Genomic DNA, 25,400 nt, shown 5'->3' on the forward strand with positions numbered 1-25,400 from the left:
CACAGCCCGAATATGGGGCCTATGAGGAGACAGAGTATAGGAATGGACAGAGTAGGATGGCACTGACCACCTTCCCACTGTGATTCCCATTTAACCTTTCCTTTCTGATGTGCTCTGGCTCCAGTTGTCTCTCCCAAATGGAGAGCAATCCTGCCTGTATTCATACTCTAAGATATCCACACCCTTTCGCTTTTGGGGCCAAAATCTATCGTATTCATTTGCTAGGGCTGCTGTAACGAAATACCACAGATTGGGTGGCTTAAGGATCAGAAATGTGTTGTCTCACAGTTCTGGAGACTCAAAGTCCAAGGTCCAGGTGTGAGCAGGGTTGCTTCTTTCCGAGGGCTGTGAGGAAGAATCTGTTTCAGATCTCTCTCCTTCGCTTGTACGTGGCCATCTTCTCTTTGTTGTCTTTCCATAATGTCTTCCCTCTTGCACGTCTCTGAGTCCTGATTTCCTGTTTCTATAAGGACAGTGGTCATATTGGATTAGGAGCCCCCCAATAATGTCATTTAATTTAATTGCCTCTATAAAGGCTCTGTCTCCAAATAAGGTCACATTCTGGGGTCCTGGGGGTCAAAACTTTAAAATATAAATTTCAGTGGGACATATTTCAATCCATAACACCACCACTCCTGATACAGAGAAATTCTAAGTGTGGGTTGTAGGGAACATATAGGAAAGCAAAGAGACTTGGCTATCTTTTCCTATAAAGGAGTTGAATAAGAGGTGGTGTGTTGGAAAGGAAAGCATTAGCCATAGAGCCAAGCAGTCCCAGATCTGCATCCTGTCTCTAGGATATTATACTATTCACTTAGATAGTATCAGTGCTCTAGGGTTCCCCCTCAGCAACATTTCAGGAAAAATAACATTTCTTTCATCCCAGCTAGTAACTTTATGGGCTGAAGAATTACAGTAGCTACTTATTTTTATCTTTTAGGAACGGAACACTTGGACTCTCATCAGTGAGTTTGAGAGGTATTATCTTAGGAAGAAAATTTTGGATATTTTTTGCTTCCAGTGCTCGTTGGCTTTAAAAAAAGAAAAGAAGGAAAGAAGAAAGGGAGGGATGGAGAGATGGAGAAACAAAGAAAATTTTGGATATTTTGATAAAGATATGATTCTTACTTTCTCCAGAAAAAAATTTGTTTAAGTTTTTTTTAAATTTTTATTTATTTACGATAGTCACACACAGAGAGAGAGAGAGAGTGAGAGAGAGAGAGAGAGAGGCAGAGACACAGGCAGAGGGAGAAGCAGGCTCCATGCACTGGGAGCCCGACGTGGGATTCGATCCCGGGTCTCCAGGATCGCGCCCTGAGCCAAAGGCAGGCGCTAAACCGCTGTGCCACCCAGGGATCCCCTCTCCAGAAAAATTGATATGTGAACCTATTGAGAAAGCCCTGTCACTTTCTGCTAAGCATTGTCAGCCTCTAATTCCATCAAGCTAATGTAACAGGACAGTCAAGTGACTTGCCTTTAATTTGTTATGATTGTGTTATATTTATGAAAAGCAGAGCTAAAACAGCTGATAGCAAGTATTTAGACACTGATTGTTGCTAAATCTAAGTAGACATGGAGTAAGTTTTTTCAGTACATTTACTCTCTGTAAATAATAACTCATTAAGTACATGCAAATACAATCGATTATTACCCCATATCACACATATTTTTATGGCACTTGTCTGATTGTAAATATGTATTACCTTTGAGATTTAAACTAAAGAGAAGAAGTGGAAAAAGGCTTACCATTCAGGGATTTATTGTGTTCTGTTCTCTCCTGAAGAGGCAATCATAGCAACACCATAGGTAGGAAAGAATATTTTGCTGTTTCTGTGTCACATCATTAAAGTAGTTAATCTAAAGCCATAAATTTTTGTCTTCTGGGCCAAGAAATTTTAAGTAAAATACTAACAAAAATGTTATGCTTTTAAATGAGAAGTGAAAGAATCTTTATCCTTTTTATTTGAGTTTCCAGAAATGGCACACTCCATAAAAAATTGTATCATTTTTATTTTTAAACTGAGTTTCTTGCATTAGTCAGTAAACAATTTATTTGGTGAACATTCTCTGTGCACATATATACACCATGTGAACATTTAGGAAACAGAAGGTACTTGAATTTGTGAGATTTAAATATTTTCTCACAGTTGATCCAGTGATACTGCAGTTGAAATAAAACCACATATAAATGAAATACCACTTTCTACTAAAAAGCAAGTATAGATTTTCTATCATTGTCTTAATGAAGACAGTAATGATTCCATGTATCCAGTGGAATATCTTACAAGTCTTTAGCATGTTTATCTCCATGTACATTCTAAGACACACCCAGAAAACTCCACCTGTCCTAATCACAAATATGCATATACATTTAATTACATTATCTAACCATGTATTTTTATATTCTTGCAAATGTTATTAAATTTTGAAAGTACAGAGCAATGATTTCATTTCTCACTGTTCTAAAAACATGTGCATGTATATGCTAATATTCATATAAATACATTTCATAAAATATGAACCGTGTAGGTCAAAGGTAATGCATGAGAACACAATGAGCAAAAGGATAACAGCAGGGTAGCAGCTTTTGGCCATCTCTGAGACATCCTTGCTGTGATGCCCAAGTCCACTCCTGCTCTCCCTCCAGGTTCCACACTCTCACATTCTCATAAGCAGTAGCATCATACCTCTATACTTCCGCAATGACTGAGTTTCTACTAAGCACCTGTTAAGAGACAAGCACTGAAGATTCAGAAGTAGACAAGGAACATGCAGTCTAGATAGAGGAGAGAAGTGAGAAAACAAGGATCACTACACCAGGTAGCCATTGTTAGAGGAAGGGGTGAAAGGAGAGCACAAAGAAAGGAGCACATAACTCGCTGAGGGATATCTAGGAACATTTTAAGAGCCGGGACAACTTGAGCTAGGATTTGAAGGATAAATAGGAGCTGTTAAATGGAAGGTATAAGAAGACAGAGAAGACCAAAAGTTAGGAAGGGAAGGAAAAGTGAAGAGTCTATTTTGACCAGAAACCTAGGCTGTGAGTAGTTACTACAATTGAGAGTTAAATGCAGTGGTTAAAATCCTGGCAGCCAGAGCAAGTAATTTACATAGTTCTCAGTACATGAAGCCAATTACATGAATCTTCCAGAATGTATTAGGGAAAATATTTTATTTTTATTTTTATTCCAGTATCATTAGCATACAGTGTTCTCTTAGTTTAAGGTGTATCGACATAATGCTACCAATTCTATACATTACTCAATGCTCATCATAAGTCTATTACTTTTTTAAGGTTTTATTTATTTATTCATGAGAGACACAGAAAGAGAAAGAGGCAGAGACACAGGCAGAGGGAGAAGCAGGCTCCATGCAGGGAGCCCAATGTGGGACTCAATCCCGGATCCCAGGGTCAGGACCTGAGCCCAAGCCCAAGACAGACACTCAACGGCTGAGCCACCCAGGCATCCCGATAAGTCTACTCTTAATCTCCTCCACCTACTTCACCCGTCCCCCCAGTCACCACCCCTCTGGTAACCAACAGTTTGTTCTCAGTAGTTTATGAATCCTTGTTTTTTGGGGGTGGGAGGATCTGTTTTTTGGTTTGTCTCTCTTTTTCCTTTGTTTATTTGTTTTGTTTCTTAAATTATACATCTGAGTGAAATCATACAGTATTTTTCTTTCTCTGGCTTATTTAGCTTAGTATTATACTCTAGTTCCATCCACATTGTTGCAAATGGCAAGATTTCACTCTTTTTGATGGCTGAGTAATATTCCTATATATGTATATAGGAATATAATAGATATATAGATATATAGATATACACCACATCTTCTTTATCCATTCATCGGTTGATGAACATTTGGACTTTTTCCATAATTTGGCTATTGTTTATAATTCTGCTATAAACATCAGGTGCATGTGCCCCTTTGAATCAGTATTCTTGTATCCTTTGGGTGAATACCTAGTAGTGCAACTTGCTAGGCTACGGGGTAGTTCTATTTTCAACTTTTCAAGGAAACTTCATACTGTTCTCCAGAGTGCCTGCGCCAGTTCACATTCCCACCAACAGTACAAGAGGGTTCCCCAGTCTCCACATCCTTACCAACATCTCTTGTTTCCTATGTTGTTATATTTAGCCATTCTGACAAATGTGAGGTGGTATCTCATTGTAGTTTTGGTTTTTATTTCCCTGATGATGAGTGATGTTGAGCATCTTTTCATCTGTCTGTTAGTCATCTGTATATCTCTTTGGAAAAATGTCTGTCATGTTATCTATGAATGGTGGAAGTTTGACTTCTTCTTTACTGATTTGGATGCCTTTTATTTCTTTTTGTCATGTGATTACTGAGGCTAGAACTTCTAGTACTATTTTAGATAACAGTGGTGAGAATAGACATCCCTGTCATGTTCCTGACCATAGACGAAAAAACTCTTGAGGATATTAGCTGTGAGTCTTTCATATATGGCCTTTATGATGTTGAGGTATATTCCCTCTATCCCAACTTTGTTGAGAGTTTTTATCAAGAATGGTTACTGTACTTATTCAAATACTTTTCCTGCATCTGTTGAGAGGATCGTATGGTTCCTTATCCTTTCTTTTATTAATGTGGTGCATGACAATTGATTTGTTTCTGGGCTTTCCATACTGTTCTGTTGATCTGTGTGTCTCTTTTTTGTGCTAGTACCATCCTGTTTTGATTTCTATAGTGGTATAACCCGGAATCTGGAATTGTGATACCTCCTGTGTTAATTTTTTGTTCAGGATTTCTTTGCTATTTGAGGTCTTTTGTGGTTCCTGATAAATTTTGGGATTGTTTCTTCTAGTTATGTGAAGAGTGCTGTTGGTATTTTGGTAAGGAATGCCTTAAATTTGTAGACTGCTTTGGGTACTATGGACATTTTAACAATATCTGTTCTTCCAATCCATGAGCATAGAATATCTTTTCAAGGTAAATATATTCTTAACATTAAATTTAAAGATTTATATATCATTCTTAAGGAGACAGTGAACAACACAACAGACAATTTCTTTATAGTATTTTTGTTGATGTTGTTAGTTAAAACAAGAAACTAGTCTTTGTATGGCTGGTTTTTATGACATATAGCCTAATTCTTAATGTCGAGATCTGAGCTTCTGAAGGCCTTTCCTCTGGGAACTAGAATAATTTGGTACTGACATAAAGCTTATTGATGGTTTGCTATGGCACTGCAGATCAGCAAATCTACAGAAATTAATGGTCAGCAGATCCACTGGCCTATTGTTCAATTGGAGTCAATTGCCTCCACGAGGCTTTTGATAAAAAGCTGTTTCCTTTCATTTTATTACAATATCATAAACCCTGGGAAGGTTTTGGTTATTGAAAAAAAAATCAGGCACCAAAGACAAAGTGTTAAATAGTAGCCTAGGTTCCATTGTTCGCAAAAATACATTTGCTTAGGACCGCTAGTTGGCTGTCATGGAACACTGTTACACTCTCCCTGCCTTGATACTGAAGATAGAATAGGTACCTAAGTTTGTGTATCAAAGAATTTATTTAAGACAAATAATCCATCTGTGCTTTATTCTCATATGAAATAAAAATTACTGATATACTTCCATACAGAGTCATTCTTAGAACCTCCAAAAAAATCCTCATAAAAATTATTGGAAAGTACTTAGCAAGGCATAAAGAACAATGAAATGCTTCCCAGTGGTCTTGTTTATAAAAAACAAACAAACCTATTGATCTTTAGTTATTATTTAAATCTAATATTGCTTCCATCCTCTATATTGAAATGTTTTCACTTATATAATAATTCTTGGAAAACTACCTAAAATGAGTCCTTCATATCATGTCGAATTTGAAGACTAAATTTTTTTCCCAAATCATGCAAACTGACCAGTTTCAGAGCCATCAATAAACACATGTGTCTTGACATCCATGCTTTGTCTTTAAATACCAAATGACATTTTTTAGCTTAAGTTATTTCAGCAGACAAATTTTGTTTTGAAGACAAGCTAGAAATCTATTAGGATGCAGCATTGATATGTTTCTTATGAATATATATTACCTCTGAAAATTCCCAAAGTGTGTATGATGAAATAGTTGTTAGATGAATAATTTTGAGAGGTCTGCTTAAGGTAGCAGACTCAAGTTTGGTTCATTCCATTGGGCCATTGCCTTTTCAGACCCTTAACCACCAACAGAGAATAGCCAGAGGTAGATAGCGTAATAACCTAAGTTTTCTAAAAGTTAGCTATGTGGGAGGTGTTTTTTTTTTAAGATTTTATTTATTTATTCATGAGAAACACAGAGAAAGAGAGAGAGAGGCAGAGGCATAAGCAGAAGGAGAAGCAGGCTCCTTGCAGGAAACCCAATATGGGACTCAATCCTAGGACCCTGGGATCATGACCTGAGCCAAAAGCAGGTGCATAACAGCCAAGCCACCCAGGTACTCCTGTGTGGGAGTTTAATAGGGATATTTAGGAAGTGGAAGATAAGTAAGCATTCTGAGAACACAGATATTTTTATTGCAGTTGTTTATAACTCAACTTGAGGTGGAATGTAAGCTCACACAAATCATAATGCCAGATGACAGTTATTTTCTAGTCCATTTTTAAAATGGTTTACATGTTGAAGTGTAAGCAGTATGAAAATTCATTCTAGAAAAGCATTTATTGTCCAATCTTATGGCCTTCTAACCCAAGAGAAATAGCTGCACCTAGCTCTCAATTGTTTATGAGTGGGTTGTTTATTCAGAGAATTGTCTACAGTAAAACCATCTTCGGCTTGCTTTCCTTTGCTTCCCAGTACCTTTCTGTGCCACTTTTTCCCCAATACAAAACTCATGTGTTTTAAGCAAATGCAAACTACTTTTAATTGTGCCTAGAAAAACATAATCAGGAGAATAAACTCCTCCTCCCCAATGCCTTCCTCTCTTCATAATTTAAAGTATTAGAAAACTGAATATGAATTATTTTGGATTACTTACCCTTTTTAGAGACCTTTCTTGCCCTTAAACACATAGTAACATTTTTAAATACCACTATTAAAATTTACCATATATTTATTTCACAGATTCAGATGTCTACACATGAATTTAAATATGCACACATGAATATCAGCCTCACATTTTATAGAAGCTGAAAAAAAGAGAATACAACCGACCCTCTTAAATTACTGTGTTAAATAATAGAGGTTTTTTCATTCTAAGGTACATAACTCTAATTCAAACTGCTTACAAACAAAAGTAATTTATTGATTCATGTAAATGGAAAAACCCAGAGGTAGATCTGCTTCTGGTACTACTAGATAGTGGGGCTTAAACTCTGCCATCAAGGCTCTGTCTCCATCTTCTTCTCTACTTTTCTTTGCCTATTGGCCTCATTCTTTCCTTCTGGAAACAGGGCTTTCTTTACCCAGTACCAGGAAGGTAAATAAAATCATATGCAGCATCTTCTATTCAGTGTTATCCCAGAGAAAAAGCTCTAGCATCCAAATTAGAATGTCAGTGAAAACTTATTGGCCCTGCCTGGGTACCATGATGGTGCATGAACTAATAATCACTGAAGCCAGAGAGATTGACTAGTAGGACTGGCTGTGATTGGTGAGCCTGGGCTAGCTATGTCTTGAAGGGGCTGGAGTTGAGCATGGCATTGTAATTTTGGGTCCAACCAGGACTATGTGAGTAGAAGAGGAGTGCTTCCCCAAAGAAGGGCTTTGGATATGTCCATCATAGTCGTCCTTGTGTCAGTTTCACTAGTGTCTTGGAAAATGTAATATACAAGCCACAGTCAGATGCTTATATTATCTGATACAGAGAGAAGAGGAAATGTAGGATAACTAAATACAGAAAGATCCTACATTTTAAATGCTTGAACTGATCCACCAGCAGATTGCTTTACCATTGTGATCTTGGATAGATCTAAATGTTAACACAGTGCCCTGGGTCATTATACCACGTTTACCGACTACTGTATGCAGCCTGTGGCCCAGTAGATGGAGGGCCTAGTTGCAGAAGTATTCATTCCAGCTAGTACCTTCAGGTCCTGGACGGTCCCCACTCATTTACTCACCTATATCCTAAAATAGTGTAGCAATGTCTATACCACAGAACAGTTGGTTTGTTTGGGGGTTTTTTTAAGATTTTGTTTATTTATTTATGAGATAGAATGTGTGGATGCGTACCATTGGGAGAGGGGCAGAGAGGGAAGGAGAGGAAGAGGGAAAGAATCCCAAGCTGACTCCACACTGAGCACAGAGCGGTATGCAGGGCTCAGTCTCAGGATCCTGAGATCATGACCTGAGCCAAAACCAAGAGTCACCTTAACTGACTGAGCCACTCAGATGCCCCGCCACAGAACAGTTTGAACATTTGCACATACACAGACTTAGACTTGTTCTTCATATTCATCCTACTTTAGCAATTGCTACAATCAAAGTAATCTTTTCAAGGAAGAGCTTCTGATGTTTTAGAGTTATTTTCCCCAGTATTTAATTTCTCTCTTGGTTATACTTTATATGATATCTATCTTTTAACACATAATAAAAGACTATAATACTCTGTTTTATAGAAATTGTTTGAGATTAGCAGGGTCCTACATACTTATGGCAAAATTGTTCCTTAACTCTCACAGATAAATATATTATGCCCTATTTTTTAAATTACGGTGAAAAATAAAAAATCTAGGACCTATTTTGTTACTCATAAATTCTTTTTATATCCAATTGAAATAATATGAGTTCTTAACAATCCCTTTGCTCTTGTTCTTTTTCCTAGTTCTGGTTTTCTATTTATTTCCGTAATTATTTTATTGTGTGTCAACTTCTTGTCATCTGCCTTAAATCCTTGGTAGAAAAAAGTAAGAATATTAATTAATCAATAAATTACCCAAGCAAACCCAAATTACCAATATATAAGTCGCTCTTTCTCCACTTCTGTCCTCAGAGAAGATAGAAAATATACGGTCAATGTCCTCTCAATGCTTTCTATACAATAAAATTTATTTAATATTACCTACTGACTAGGTTTCAAAATTAGATTGCTCTCAAACATATGCAAACATATTCATTATGTATATTGATAGACGAGTCAATTTATTTTAAAATACTGTATTTCGCTGATTACAAGACATGATTTTAACTACCGAAAGTACAAATATACCTTGCAGTTAGCATCAGAAAGCATTTTGTTATAACTTAATTGGCAGTGTTTTTTCTTTTGAAATGGTATGTGGAATAATGGCATTTTTTAATTTGATGACACATAGTACTCTAATTATCTTTCTTCATTTTCCCAAAGAGTTTTATTTATGTGAAAATCCTATTGATCAACATCTTTTAAGAAGTCTAGATTTGGCTTAAAGATTAAAACTTAGTTTATTTTTATGATGTTAATACTCACTTCCTATTGTGTCTATTTTATAAAATCAAAATTTTGTTAACATACTTCTTAAGTTGGAGCATGCTTAGATTAACAACACCATTCAGCCATCATTTTCACAGTTCTTTTTGCATGTAGAAAAACCACTGGTGTCACTTAGATATTAGCAATTTATTTTTAGGATTTAGATATAATTTTATATATTTCATTCAAAGTGAAAACAATGTAATACTGAGAGCCTGCCTTTCTTATATGTGAAACTTATTTACATTAATCTTGATAATTCAGTTATGACTCTGTTGCCTTAAATCTCTTTGGTATGTTTCTGTTCTGATTTAGTGCCTGGTTTAAAGATTAATGTTACAGGGTAATTTACTGCAGCTTCACAGATGGTATTTGAATCTTTGTAAATGGGCTTTGGAATCTATGCACAATTCCATATAATGTTAGGTTAACATCAGTGTAAATGTTGAACTTAAAATGATTCTAAAAGATCATGATAGAAATTTCATTATTATTTTTTTTAAACCATAAATTTTGAAGGGATTTCATGGGCTAAATATTTTTATTTCACTAGCCTGGTTAAGATATAATCAGCTCCTTATATTTGAAATCACCAGCCCCTATATGTTGAAAATAAACATAAAAAATAAATTACCGTGTTTTAAGCTATTCTAAAGTTCTAGTCACAGGAGAAGTCACTGTTCTTATTTTTACAGCTTCCTATATGAAATGCTTTATAGAATCCACAAACACACATTGCTTTTAGTGTCTTTCCTTTGATGTCTATAAAAGACCCATTCAAAACTGGAGGTAAGTGCTCCTAATGTGCACCACAGAATTTGGCTGAAGTTATTTCAAGCTATTAGAGATAACCTTTCTCTACATGTCTTTTGAGGGAAAAACTGGTACCAACAATACCAGTTAAGCTGTAATTAGTGTAACTAACAACTAATATGAAAGAGCAGACGCGAGGTCATTCTTAAGAATGTAAAGGTATTAGCAGGTTAAGGTTGTAGGGCACCATATCCTCCAGCTTAATCTGTTGCCCTAGCTGGTGAGATTTGTTGCAGTCATCGGTGCCCTCTAACCCGGTGCTGTTGCTCTCTCATCATTTATTGGTCACATGCCAAGTTCCTCTTTCCTGTCTAGCGAGATGACTTTGGGAATGGCAGATTCATTTTAAAGTTCTTGTTACAAATGCCTGCAGATTTTCAACCTTTAATGTAGATAAAGGTTTACAGATTAATTTGCTCTAATGTTCTTGTCCTACCAGCCTTAGACTATATGAAATTGTCATTTTGCTGCCTTTCAGAAGATGATTTGTTGAGATCATTTAACATGTATTATGAGAGGAACGCTTAAAATCTAACTATTAAATCAAATGTTGTGTAACTGACTCTAATACATACTGAATATTCTACTTTTTATGGGCCACTTCTTCAAATTTAATTGCCCACCAGTGGCTTTTGTTTATGTTTACAGTCAACCCAAATGCACTTAAAGGATAAGAATTTAACAGAGGAATGACCTTTTGTTTTCATAAGGTGTAGTTAACCCTCTCTTCTAGTATCTGGCTTTGGATTCTTTCTCATCTCATTACATGTTACCAACACATAAACAGGAGGAACTTCAATCATTCTTTTCCTTTTCCCATTAAAGCCATGCCTGTAAGATTTCTGTAGTTTCTTTAGTTTCTTTCTACTTAGAAAAACTAGAAAGTTTCGTGGGGTTCTTTGTTTGTTGTTGTTGGGGTTTTTTCTGTTTTTGTTTTTTTAAGCAGTAGGCAGCAAGACAGCAAGCACTATGCAGAGTCAAAAGGAAACGTTTTTCCTTTCCACTCGTTACTACCTTGGTCTGGAATTATCATTACTATCACATGTAATTATAGGTTTTTTAAAACTATAGATTATTTATTATCCATGAAGTAAGCTAGGGAAGTTTCCAGCAATTAAAGTTTTATGGTAGGAGGCATCAAACCACATGACCCCAAAGAAAAGAAAAGAACAGAACATTTAAAATTCAAGTTATCCCAGATCACATGGACATCCAAATTCCTAAAGGATGCAAACTTAAAAAATCATAGTTCTCATTTAAGTACTTCAAGAAATAACTAGGATATATTTTTTTCCTCGAGTCCTCCATCTTAGTATTTTATATACATACTTCTAGTGGTTCACAGATAGACCATTTTTTTTTATCTTAGTAGGCATTTTGTTCATTCTAATATATATATATGAGAAAAGGTATGAATAACAAATAATGAAACCCATTTAATGACTGCTTAGGAACTAGGCAAACAGAAAAGGTAAGTTGATGTAAAGAAAATGCCAGGTAATTTCATAGTAACAGTAATCTGTATTTAGGGCAAAATGCATAAAAGTATTATACAAATGAATAAAATTAGGAAAACAATGTTCTCTCTCAATATGAAATTCTCATACTTTTTTCTTCTAGTTAAGAACTCACAAGATACTTGTATCCATTTCTACATGCTATTTTTTTTAAGATTTTATTTATTTATTCATGAGAGACAGACAGAGAGAGAGAGAGAAAGAGAAAGAACCAGAGACACAGGCAGAGGGAGAAGCAGGCTCCATGCAGGGAGCCCGACGTGGGACTCCATCCCGGGTCTCCAGGATCAGGCCCTGGGCTGAAGGCGGCGCTAAAACGCTGAGCCACCCGGGCTGCCCTCTACATGCTATCTATTGGTGGTCATTTCTTTAATTTATGTATATGTATATGTACCTGGTAGTTTCATCTTTTGTTTCTAAAACAAACCAGCTTCTCTCGACTTGAGTCTCAGATTAGATGATATCTGAGGTTCCTGCCAGGCAGGGTTATCAGTGGTCAGATGATAAGTTCCTCGCGGTAGAGAACCACATGTGCATAAACTCCATCTGATTGTAGTTAGCATAATGAGGATCCCAAATCATCATTAATACGTGTGTTCTTATGGACTGAGTCATGTTCTAATCACAAATTTGGGAATGTTTTTGTTTATCCCAGTGCTTGCCCCAAACTAACAACTTTATTTTTTTTTTCCAAACTAATGATTGTGATTATCGTATCAGTAATTTAAAACTGTTTAGGAATAAAAAACAGACTGGTGCTACTTAAAATTCACACAGACACCAATCTTCTTTCATGCTAGGATTTCCCAAGCAATGACACCAAGGACAGTATTAGAAAGTCTTATTTTTTCCCTCTTCTGTACTATCTTACGATTAACTATGAGAGGAGGACATCAAAGCTGAACTGACTTCAAAGCCCGTAACACTTAGAGTTCCCAGCTAGTACTGTAACCAGCCTCTTCATCCGAACGGCAGTTCATCTTACAGAGAGACCTGCCACACTAAGTTCTAGCCCCTGCTTCCCGCCTTCTCCTTTTCCAAACCTATCAAATTAAAACCAGTTCTTTAAACCAATCTCAAAGTTAAGCCAGTACAGGGAGTTGGCCTATTAGCTTGATTTCAAAATTTTACCATTACAAAATAGACCATATTTATTGTTTATGTATTCATTCATTCACTCATTCGACATTTACCAAAAGTATGCCTTTTACCGCAGGGTCTTAGACTCTCTTCACATTTTATTCTTCACTATATTTGTTTCAGATATCTAATATCCACATGTAGGTAAGATTGTGTATACACCTTCCACTTTAGTTAGGCATCACAAAATGAAAAATTAAAAGATGAGTCTGGTCACTGGCCCTGTAAATCACTGAAGTTAAAAGAACTTAAATCTAAAACATCGGCTGTCCATCAAAATGCCTGAACTGTAATTTTTGGAAACACATGTTTTCTCTTATAAGAGAAATAAGGCTTCATGGATATGTAGTTTCCCAATTATGTGAAAATTAATATTTTAATTAATATTAACTTTAATGTTTGAGCTTGTCCCATACTCTTAATCAAGTAGTTAGTAAAATATTGCATAGGCCAGTTTCTTAAGAACTGTAGAACTCGGGACATCTCGGTGGCTCAGCAATAGAACATCTTCCTTTGGCTCAGGGCATGATCCTGGAGCCCCAGGATCGAGTCCCACATTGGGCTCCCTGCATGGAGCCTGCTTCTCCCTCTGCCTGTGTCTCTGCCTCTCTCTCTCTCTCTCTCTCTCTCTCTCTCCTCTCTCTCTGTCACTCATGAATAAATAAATAAAATCTTTAAAAAAAATAATGGTACAACAGCATCAGCTAAAGATTTTTTGTGGAGGGGAGAGAAAGAGGGAGAAGGAGAGAGAGAATCTCAAGCAGACTCTTGGCTGAGCATAGAGACTGATGCAGGGCTGGATCTCATGACCCTGAGATCATGACCTGAGCTGAAATCAAGAGTCAGATGTTTAACTGACTCAGCCATCCAGGCACCCCATCAGTTTTTCTCTTAATAGTCACAGCTCTTGAAATCTAGTAGGTTGCATCCAGATCTTCAAGTTATGGCTCCAAAGGAACCCAGAAGTTTTAATGATTTAGCTCTTCTCAACCCCACATTATAAATGATGTTCTGAATACTTTATGACAAAGGCTTTGATGGTGGATTATGGAAATTCACTAGGCTCAGTATAATGATTGTGTTGTGTCAGACATGGAATGGGCTACATTATAAACTAGTGAGCTTTCTGTCTTTTGAAGCATTCAGGTAAAGGCTCCATGACCACTTTTCATAAATTTGATGGAAAGACTTCATACCTTCGGTAGAGATTAGATAAAATAATCTTTAATGTCTGTTGCAATCCTAAGGATCTATGTTTTAAAATTAAAGAATGTGAGGGAATGAAATTGAAATACAAGTGATGGCAACAGCATGTGGCTGTTGACTGCAGTCTAGTAATTAGATGGATTTTATAAAGAAAGATTCATAAATCGGTGTATTAAAAAGACTTGAAAGGGAAAAGGCATGAGGGTCTGAGTAGGTAAAGTTAAATAATAAAGTAATGCACTTCTCTTCTAGTGTTGAAAGTTATGGGAGAAAGGAACCTACTCTAAAATGCTCAGAAAAGTGAGCATAGGAAAAATGAGAAAGGGAGCTTCTTTATTTATTTTTTTTTTGGGGGGGGGAGCTTCTTTAAAGAGTGGCAACCGAAATGGATTTTTAGGGTGATAGAAATAGAAGCCAAGGATTTTATATCTGCCTTACTTAAAGGAAGAGAACAAAACAAGTAGGAAAGTTAGAAGTTAAATTTTTACTTTATTTTAGATAGATAGTAGATGGACTTCTTGACAAGTTACTTTTGACTTAGGAAGGATATTTAATAAGCAGTTTCTGCAAGGTTAGAATGTGGCCACAGCAACTTGTGACCAAGATGGCCTTTACACACTTAAGAACAAGATCCAGAAGTCATACTAAGATATAGTGAAAAAGTGCATTGAAGGTTTAAAAGTAGAAACAGAAGGAATATGTTGATTGAAAGTGGCAGAGATCTGACCTATAGGAAATTTATTGGTTGATAGTTCCCCCCAATTCTGCTTTGAGGAGCATAATAATTGCAGGGGACGGGGATCCCTGAGTGGCGAAGCCGTTTGGCGCCTGCCTTTGGCCCAGGGCGCGATCCTGGAGACCCGGGATCGAGTCCCACGTCGGGCTCCCAGTGCATGGAGCCTGCTTCTCCCTCTGCCTGTGTCTCTACCTCTCTCTCTCTCTCTCTCTCTCTCTCTGTGACTATCATAAATAAATAATAACAATAATAATAATAATAAATAATAATTGCAGGGGACTAAAAAATGTGAGTAGAGAATGATGAGAGTCGCAAACCAGTATGTGGCTTGGGGCCAGTTATTGAACTTCTCTGAATTTCTCATCGTTTTAATGCTAGTTAGGTAGATAATTTTCATAGCTTTAAGATTGTCTTCTAAGAGGCTTAATTCAGACCAAATTAAATACACGCTTCATAGCCTAAGAGTTCAAACACACCAGACACTCCACCCTGTAGATAATAACCATGGTACAAAACTCAGGATAATTTTATGAAGATTCCAACATTTTGAGGTGTATAAAAATTATGGACAAATCTCCTGTGTGGGCAGATGAGATGTGAGGATACCAGCGATGCTGGAGAAATTAAGTAGTGCTGAGAAAATGAAGGCAGACCCACTCCATTTGAGATTAAAGAAATGATTGGATGTGTGAAAGAGACATCCGAGACAGAACCAGCAGTGTTGCCTCAAGAGCAGACTAGGCATTTATTTATATCAGAAGTGAATCTGTGGGTTTCATTTATTGGCAATAAAGTGATAGGGAAATCCCATTAACACATAGATGTTTTCTAGGGAAGAGGGAAAAGGTACTACCAAAGAGCCTTTAGAGAGATGAGAAGAAGCTAGAAAAGATAAGATCTATGGAGATGAAAAATGAGGAAAAATAATTTGAAGAGCCATTTAAGCCTAAAATCATTAACATGCTACGGTAGTTTTACTCCCCAGAAGTGAAATGCTTACCTCTTGTTATTAAAATAATTAAGCACTTTCCAAAAATGTTAACTCTCTCACTTCCTGGGAATAGGTTATGTATATACTAGGACCACACAACTAACTGGGAATTGCAGTTGCAAATTTTAAAGAGTCTACTTGAATACGCAATTAAATTATGACTTGAGTGCCTTGGTATAATTTTTTTCCCCCAAAGCTCTGGTATTCTGGATTTTGTGACTATCCATACAAATACTTCTTACCACTATTCTGAGCCATGTTACATCTTCTATTTTGAAATAAGAATATGAATTACAATTGATTCTTGAACAATATGTGTGTGAACTGCATGGATGCACATATATGTGGGTTTTTTTCTAGTCAAAACAGTACAGTACTGAAATGTATTTTCTTTTCCTTACAACTTTCTTAGTAAAATGTTTTCCTTTTCCTAGTTTACTATATTGTAAGAATACATTTGATATACAAAATATGTGTCAATACTGTTTATGTTATCAATAAGACTTCCAGTCAATAGTAGGCTATTACTAAGTTTTGGGGAAGTCAAAAGTTATATGCAGATTTACAACTGTGCCAGGGAATGGTACCCCGAGGCCCCATGTTGTTCCAGGGTCAGTTATATATTGAAGTGCTCATAGCAACATTAGTATTATTTAACACTTAGGATTACTATATTGTAATTTTCTGGTTGGTAACTTCATGCCTATCCTCTTTTAAATGGTATATTCATCTATGAATGAAAATTGTGTTATAAATAACCCATTAACAGAAAGTTAGAAATAAGCATAATTCCCTGTGTTCTCTGTAACAACTTAGACCTTCGGTGCTGATCACTGACATGCTCTCCCCAGTTTTAAGTGCCATTAATTCATTTAGTGCTGCCTTTGGAATGAAGAAAAATTACCAAGGAATTTTTCATATGTGAGTTTCTCTGTGTTTGTGAATTGTTTAGCTTTCTGATTTTTCTATGCGTATGGCCCTTTTGATGATTCCTAAAGCCAATTCTCTTCTTATCAAAAAAAAAAAAAAAAAAAAAAAAGCTCTGTGGCAACAGTCCTGAATCCTCTGGCTGAAGGCCAAGTCACTGGTTGTTTTGCCACACTTAGTTCCACATCGCTGACTTGAGAAGGGAGAAGTGGCACTGCTCTCTGCTGACCTATTGGTCATGACCACTCCTACTTCATTCTCGACATTTTCATACTAATCTACTTCCACGCATAATGTACTTCTACAGCAGTAAAAGAAGACGTAAAAATCTAGAATCAATTAACCAATGCAGTATCTCCGGATCCATTGGGATTTTTTTTGCCTTAGTGTTATAATTTAAAGCATTTGCTCAGCAGTTACCATCTCATCCTATGTTTCACATGTGAGATATTCAAAAAAAGTCTCCAAAACCTAAATTAAATACGTATATCAAACTATTGCCATAAATAGGCTATATATTTCATTGGTCTAAAGAATATACGTTAGCCTTTATTTTAAAAAAAAAACTGCCTCATGAATGGCTGATTGTACTGTGCACATTGAAGCAGAATGTCAGAATCTTCTAAATAAACTGTTATTATGGAATAAGGCGGAACTTCGGCTCTGAATTTATATAATTCATTCCATTGTAGTTTTTTTTTTCATTGAAGAATACATTTCTCTGCCATAAATTGTACTGAGTATGAACAGCGGAGTCATTTGAGGTTCATTGAAAATATAGGAGAACATCATGTTTCCTGTCCTTTTGTTAAACTTGGCATATTGATTTTTTTTTTGCACAGCTTGCAGCACAGAAATGTGATATACAGCTATGGCAAGACAAGCTAACCACATGTGAATTTGTTAAGTACTGCTGGATTAGCAGAAATTGTCTGACTGTGCAAATAGCAAGATTTGACTTCTCCAGGAACTCTTTTATGACTTAATCAATTAAAATAACAAGTTTTTATTTTATTGCCCAGAATAAATCATTAGCAAAATTCATTTTCTCCTGATCACTCATTTGTAGGTTGCTTACATTCATTTTGTTTATGTATTTCAAGCAAAATAGTAAATATGTAGAATTTGAGCTGAAAGTTCGAAGTCAAATATAAGAAGATAAAGATGTAACAAATGTTACCTATTGTTTTAATAATGATTCATAAATTTTGTTAGAAATGAGATTCTAGATTTTTATTTAAATTTGCCATTCCTTCTCTTTTTTAATATCTCTTTAGTGTTCATGCTTTTGTTCCCTTTAGGCTCAAAGGCGGCAAGGATTTGGATTTGTCTAATTCGTCTTACTGCATTTAAATATAGAACCGTGTAGAAAGGGAGTCTGTGAAGTAGGGCTTATTTGCTCTTCTCCTCACCTTATGAAACCCCCTTCTTAAATGTGTCCATTATACAGTTCACCTTGCCAGACTTCAAAGAGTGGAGATGGAGGGAGGATGAGCAGTACTTCAACAGAGTGGTTAGCCATGGCTTCTCAGAAATGCTAATACATTGTCAGGTTTATAAAGTTCTCTGAGCTCCCTTGGAACCTGGTAAACCATTGTGTGGTTTTCTGTAGACCAAAGCTACAGTCTATCTAAAGCCAGGAAAGAAACGTCCTGAATATCATATATACCTGACCATGTTATCACCTGCCTTTTAGGAAAATACTTTCTGTATAACATCTCACCCTCTCCAAATTTGGATTTTTTATATCAGCATTTACTATCCTTTTTTCTTTTTTCTTTTTTTCAGAATTTGCTCTACTTGCTCTCATTACTTTTAAACAGGTGGGCATCTTACGAGATTGCATGCCAAATTTATTAGAAACAAGTCTTTTTAAATCATCTGGTAAAACACAAAGCACAAGTTGTTCCCCTAATAAAAAGCGGGGCGGGGGGGTGGGGGAAGGGTCAGAGCAAAGAAGAAAGTGCCCTGGTCTGTGTTAGGTGACACTGTGCCCTGCTTGTCTAATTTGATTACACAGAGCCCCTGAAGCCTCAGGCAAAGCTGATTTTAGCTATAATCAGCTTCTTAACCTTTTGAGAACTAACGTAAACACTACCTAGCAGTGGTTAATTATGTTGCTCTGCTACACACTACAAAGTGCAAAGGTAAAAGTGTAGAACTACAGTAACACATGTTGTGACAAAATTTAACAAGATGACTTAAGGGGATTGAAGCAGAATGCAGTTATGTATTTGTGATAAATTTTAAATTAACAAAGAGACTTAAGGGTGCTTCAAAAAAATTTTAAGCTATAGTTTCTGCTTAAGTTTTAAGTAAGCACTGAACATTCCTGTCTAACCTTTTCCTTTTTGCTGTCCTCACATTTGTGCTTTTCTCTGAAATCCTTTTTTTGATTATACATATATATTAGAAATACAAGTATATTCTTACCATTTCATTCTTTCATTTTCCGAGTAAACAAAAGTGGTTCCAATGTTCATATAAATAGAATAAAATCCTCTTGGTTCCTTTTAATAGAGAGTAAAAATTCATTAGGGGAAGAATGGAATTTCCTTACAGTTAAATGGAATATTGTGATTACATAGGCAAGAACTAACTTTTTGATTTAAAATAGGAGCTCTCGACGCAAGAATCTGATGTGTCATATGGGAAATTAACATGTAAGATGATTTTACTATCTGTGGTTGGTGTACCTCTAGGGTAGTGATGTGACTAATGGGGTAGAGAACCATAAAGATTCACTAATGTACTTATCAAGGCTATCTGCTCAAAGTTTTATTTGTGGGGAGAACTCCACTAGGATTATTCTCCTGAGCAAGGGTTGTAGGTGACCAGGAGAATATATGGAGCCAGAAGCCATATCCTGTATTCTAAACTTCTACACCAGCCATTTTGCCTGAAATTTCATACCTTGAAACAATTCTGAAGGGCAAAATCTTAATGCTCCCCAGTGACACACAATATAATCAGTCACTGCGCGGAATTAACTGAAAATGGAGTGGGAGGGGAAGGTTGGACTAAAGATGAACTATTTTTTTAAATCTAAGGTGAGTTCCTCATAAATAACATGAATATGCTCCCTGCTGATATTACACAATCTAGGTTATGTGGTGCTTACAGTCAGCTTAAAGACCATGTATAAGGAAGGAGCCTCGAAGAAGTGAGCGTCCTGGGCCTTTTCCTAGTTTCTGAGACATGGAGCCACATTCCCCGGGCAGCACAGGCAGCTCCTTTGATTAAACGTGGCCTCACGGTAAATAAAAGTGGCCTCATTAATAAATAACTTAAATTCATTAACAAGAGGGCCACCCAAACAGAGGACTTCAGGAAGTTTTAGAACCACCGAGAATACTGTGGGATAAATTAAGCCATAGAGCAGCTGACCGGACACTTTGGACTGTGGCAGAAATGTTTTAACTGAATTGTTTTCTCTGTTTTGTAATCAGCTTGTTGAAAGAAACTCTTACATAAAAATCCCCAGGGTCTCTGGGCATCTCAGTCGGTTAAGTGTCTGACCTTGGCTCAGGTCACAGTCTCAGGGTCCTGGGATGGAGCCCCACGTGGGGCTCCCTGTTCAGCAGAGAGCCTGCTTCTCCCTCTCCCTCTGCCCCTTGGTTCATGCTCTCTCTCTCTCTCTCTGTCTCGCTCTCTCTCAAATAAATAAATAAATAATGTTTAAGTCCCCCTTACTGCTGCTATAGGTGTCTTTCAGATGACATGCTTTTTATTTTCTGGCACATGCTACAAAAATACAATACTCATTGAGTTTTCTGGTGTGAATGTAGGCGACTGCTCGAGGCTGGAGTGCTCAGGCCCACCTGCTCCAGCTACCCTTGGTCCCCTTGGCTGCCCTGAGGACTGAAGCATCACTGTCCCTGCAGCCTGGAACCCACTGAGGACCCACCAAGGACTGGGGGGAGGATGGCTGATTTAGAGGCACTAACTCACTAAATATTATGAGGTCCCCTTCTGGGAGGACCTAAAGGAGAAATCCTTTCCAGAACTCCCATTTTTCCCCAGTCTCAATTATTTCTTTTTATCTTATGGTCAATAAAAATCTTATAGTATGTTATTCCAGGCGTTCCCAAACTTTGCTCCGCAAGAGCATTACTTGAGCAACCAAGGCCTCTTTCCTATTACAGTATAATCACAATGTCTAGGATGGGAGCCAGGCGTCAGCCTTTTTGAAAGATCCCCAGGTAATACCCAGTGCTTCCCCAAGTTTGGGAACCACTGACATACCCCCATTTATTCCCCTCCTCATTTGCAACATTTGGAAGCTTAAGCTGAATGCATCACATCGTTGCATGCAACTCAATAGGATTAAACACATCCATTCATTATTTTCGTATCCATTTTTGCTTTTGCCTTGACTTCTTCAAATACTCTCATATAATTTTATATTGTGTTTATTTTTGTAATATCATTAGTGAAGTACAATTTATATGCTATAAAATAATTTCATTATAAGTATACAGTTGAATCATTTTTTGTTAATTTGTGGTTGTGCAGCCATCACCACGATCCAATTTTAGGATATTTAAATGACCCCCAAAAGTTTATTCGTGCCCATTTGCTGCTTCCACCCACAGCCCTGGACAACCAGTGATCCACTGTCTCCATATATTTGTCTTTTCTGTAAATATCATATAAATGGAATCAAACAGTATGTGGTCTTTTCTGTCTGGCTTCTTCTGCATACAATATTTGTGAGGTTCAGACACATTATAGCATGTATAAGTAGTTCATTCCTTTTTGCTGCTGAATAGTATTCTATTATGTGGATATGCCACATTTTGTTCACCCATTTACCAGTTGATGAATATTTGAATTATTTTGAATTTGGAGCTATTATGTATAATGCCTCTACGAACATTCACATTTGAATCAGTCCAGACACTAGTTTTCATTTATCTTAGGTGTGTAAGTAGAACTATTAGGTCATGTAGTAAGTTCGGGTTTTTAAGGAACTACAGAACACTTTCAAAGTGCCAGCAGCATTTTACATTCACGAGCAAAGCATTAAGAGTTCCAGTTTTTCCACATCCGCATCAACACTTGGTATATCAGTCTTTTAGATTATAACCATCCTAGTAGGTGTGTGATGCTACCTCATTTTGGTTTTAATTTGTATTTCCCTAATGATTACTTGATATTAAGTATATTCTCATGGTTTATTAGCCATATGTATATCTTCTTTGGTGAAATTTCTATATTTGTTTTCCCTATTTTCAAATCCTTTATTATTGGGTTGAAGGAGTTCTTTATATATTCTAAATACAAGTCCCTTATCGGGTCTATGATTTATGAATATTTTCTCCTGGCCTGTGGCTTGTTTTTTTTTTTTTTTTTCCCTTATAGTATCTTTTGAAAAGCAGAAGTTTTTATAAGTTCAAAATCTGAGGAAGTTTAATTTATTATTTTTTATGAGTTATATTTTGGTATCATATCTAAGAACTCTTTACCAAAACCTAGATCATAAATATTATCGACTGTGTTTTGTTATGGAAGTTTTATGATTTTACCTCTACATTTAGGTATGATTCATTCTGAGTTCATATTTGTGTATGGTATGTAGTAAGGATCTAAGTTCATTTTTCGGCATATGGATATCTAATTTCCCAGCAGCGCTTGTTGAAAACACTGTCCTTTCCCCCATTGAAATGCCTTGGACCTTTCTCAAAAATCAATTGAGCATAAAGTAAGCATTTATTAATAGACTTTATATTCTGTTCCATTGATCCATATATCTGTTTTTTTTTTACATTAGAACCATGCTGTTTTGAATACTGTAGCTTTATCATAAATTTGAAAATTACAACATTGTCCTTTATTTGGATCATCTGTAAATTCTTTCAGCAATTTTTTTTTTTTTAGTTTTCTTGCCCTTCCTTTGTTAAATATATTCTTAACTTTTTATTCTTTTCAATGATATTGTGAATGGAATTCTTTTTTTGTGTGTGTGTGAATGGAATTCTTAATGTCATTTTCAAATTATTTATTGCTGGTATAAAGAATAACTGAGATTTGTCAGAAAACTGACTTTTGCATATTGATTTTGTATTCTTCAACCTAGATGAAACTTCTAGAATATGGGGGGGAGTAAAACCTTTAGAATTTTCTTCTCTCTTTTTTTCAAGTAGCCTCCATGCCCAGCATGGAGCCCAGTGCGGAGCTTGAACTCAGGACCCTGAGATCAAGAATTAGATGCTTAACCAACTGAGCCACCCAGGCACTCCTACAATTTTCTAATACAAGAGATTTCATCCATGAATAAATATAGAAAAAAAAGATACTTTACATCTTCCTTTCCAATATTCATGCCATTCATTTCTTTTCTTGCTTTACCACAGTGACTATAACCACCTGTACTGTGTTTAATAGGAGTGGCAAGGAAAACTAGATTTTTTTTTTAAAGATTGTTGTCGCTGCTATTTTTTGTTTGTTCATTTGGTTTTTGTTTCATTTTATTTTGTTTGTAATAGATATTTGTCTGAACTTAGTTTGCAGAATCTATCTCCCCTTCAGTATATACACGCTGATATCTGTTTTATTTTTTAATTCTTATTTTTGCTTTATATTAGACTTGCTTCCTAGAAAATCAACCCTTTGCTACATAGTTTAATGGTCAGAGGTTTTACTCAATCGTCTGAAGCCAGTAAGGCTCTGTGGATGGATCTGTGTGTGAGTTGCAGTGTATTCAAAATTCATGCAGTTTTCATGTCTTCCCCCAGCTTTTAATTTTCGACTAGGCTTTCCTGGGACTTCTGTGCCAGCACTTAGCCTTCCAAAACAGAGGCATGTGCCAGGGATTCATATAGTCTCTCAGTGGCTCTTTCATTTCCAAGATCTCCCTATGAAATTTCTAGCTAGTCCACTGGTCTGTTGCTCACCCCAAATGAGATCACAATTTCAATTTGGTAGGGCCATAGGCTTTTATGGTTAATTTCCCACCGAATTTGTTTTATTTGCTGACAATACCATTGCACAGGAGCTTTTATCCTACTCTTAATCAAAGTCAGGCCCTTCTAGCTGTGAAGCTGTGGGTTTTTACAGCCAGTCCCACCCTGGAAGCACTACTCTCCATTCCGAGCTGCCTGCCACAGATTGTCACTGCTCTTACCTGTAGTTCAGCAATTTTTCATAAATAAACACTTCTCAGTTTGTTGTTTGCCTTTGGTTGATTTCTGGAGTGCTGGAATGGTTGTACTTGACAATTCTGTTGACTTTTATAGCTGTATCTGAGATTTGCGAGCCTCTTTACCTGCCGTCACTGGAAGTCCACCCAGGGTTCTTTTGTGTAAGCCACAAACCCTTTTTGGAACAAGCTGAAATAGTCAACATATAAATACAGAATAAGGTAAAAGAAAAAATTAAAGCAAGAATAAAGGAAATATAAAAATAAGACATAAATTCCTTATGGAGCAATAATAATTTTTAACTCCTGTGACAGATTTTTTCCAGTATGCCCAGGGATGGAAGTTGTCTTGGTCTTTCAATAGACTTTTACTCTGTCAGAAAATACAAAAATCCAAGTCACCTTTGTCACTGAGGTACAAAATAAATGGGAAAAAAAAACAGGTAAGTATGTATCAGACCAAAAAAAATTAGAGCAAGTTGGATCAAAATGCTACCCTGGGATCCTTTTTGTTTCATTTTATTTTGTTTTCGCCCAAAGGTCAGATTCCAACACTTATACAACTTTAGACTGTAGGAGTGCTTTAGAAAATGTGCAGTGATAAAACTGCCAGATTGAAGGTTTCTTAAGTGCTACTGTCCAAAATCACTAGGCATGCTTGAAACTAGTAATTCTTGTCAGAATATACACTCTCAGTGTGTGACTTTTATCTGCAGGTGGCAGAGCATATGTTTTAGCACCAAAAAGTGTAAGGTGGCAGAGAGAGGATATTTAATGTGTTGTAACCTATTTTTATTTTTAATTTTTTTCTTATAGCTGATTAGTTCCGGTCAAAAGCAGGCTATCTAAAATAGTTTCAGATCTTAAGGGCTATGTTTACATTAGGAAAAAAAAGGTTCCAAATATAATTGTGTCATTTGTTTTTATTTAACACATGAATCAAGGTTATTGGACCAGCATCTCCAATAAAAGAAAAATACAGTGGCATTTTAGGTAACTGAAGTCCAAAGACTGAGCTCTTCTTCTCTTCAAATCAATTTTCTGGCTAAATTATATTTAACCCCTTAAAAACAATCACCTTTGTTTTTATCCTTCTAATATAACAATTCATTTTCCTGCTGGAAGAAATAGCTACTTAGGTATAGCTAGCAATTATATGTAGCAAGTGAATATCTTAGTATTTCCTGACTCATGTACTTCTTATTACATGATTCAAAGTTACCATTCTATGCATTAATCATAATTAAGGCCTTAGCTGAGGACAAGAGTTACAAATTCAAACCCCAACTGATTGGTGGCATGCAGGAATGCTAGCACAGCGTTGTCAGATTTTCCAGTTTTCTCAAAAAAGCCAGACATCTGTATCTTTATTTGAAATCTCTCTAGTTTTAGGCATTGCAACTAACTTAGGTTTTAAAACTATTATACAGGTCGAATAAAATAACTACCATCCAAGTCAAGCCCACAGGCAGCCAATTTGCGACCTCCATTTAGGAAGAATAGTCAGAGCCTGTTCTGATGATGACCTCTGCCTGATT

At 36.3% G+C, this 25,400-nt stretch overlaps 1 protein-coding gene and 1 long non-coding RNA gene across 17 annotated transcripts in view; one reads left to right on the forward strand and one right to left on the reverse strand.

The window, feature by feature from the left end:
- ARB2A (ARB2 cotranscriptional regulator A) overlaps positions 1–25,400 on the forward strand; it is a 413,243-nt gene that overhangs the window by 299,468 nt on the left and 88,375 nt on the right. The gene's annotated exons all lie outside the window — the stretch shown is intronic.
- On the reverse strand, positions 327–24,052 carry LOC140595436 (uncharacterized). The gene is made up of 3 exons (XR_011997031.1): positions 23,848–24,052; positions 19,155–19,231; positions 327–463 (listed from the first exon to the last, which is right to left on the reverse strand). It is a non-coding gene; the product is annotated as an uncharacterized lncRNA (long non-coding RNA).

The sequence above is a fragment of the Vulpes vulpes genome, chromosome 14 (genome assembly GCF_048418805.1).
Source record: "Vulpes vulpes isolate BD-2025 chromosome 14, VulVul3, whole genome shotgun sequence".
NCBI lineage: Eukaryota > Metazoa > Chordata > Mammalia > Carnivora > Canidae > Vulpes > Vulpes vulpes.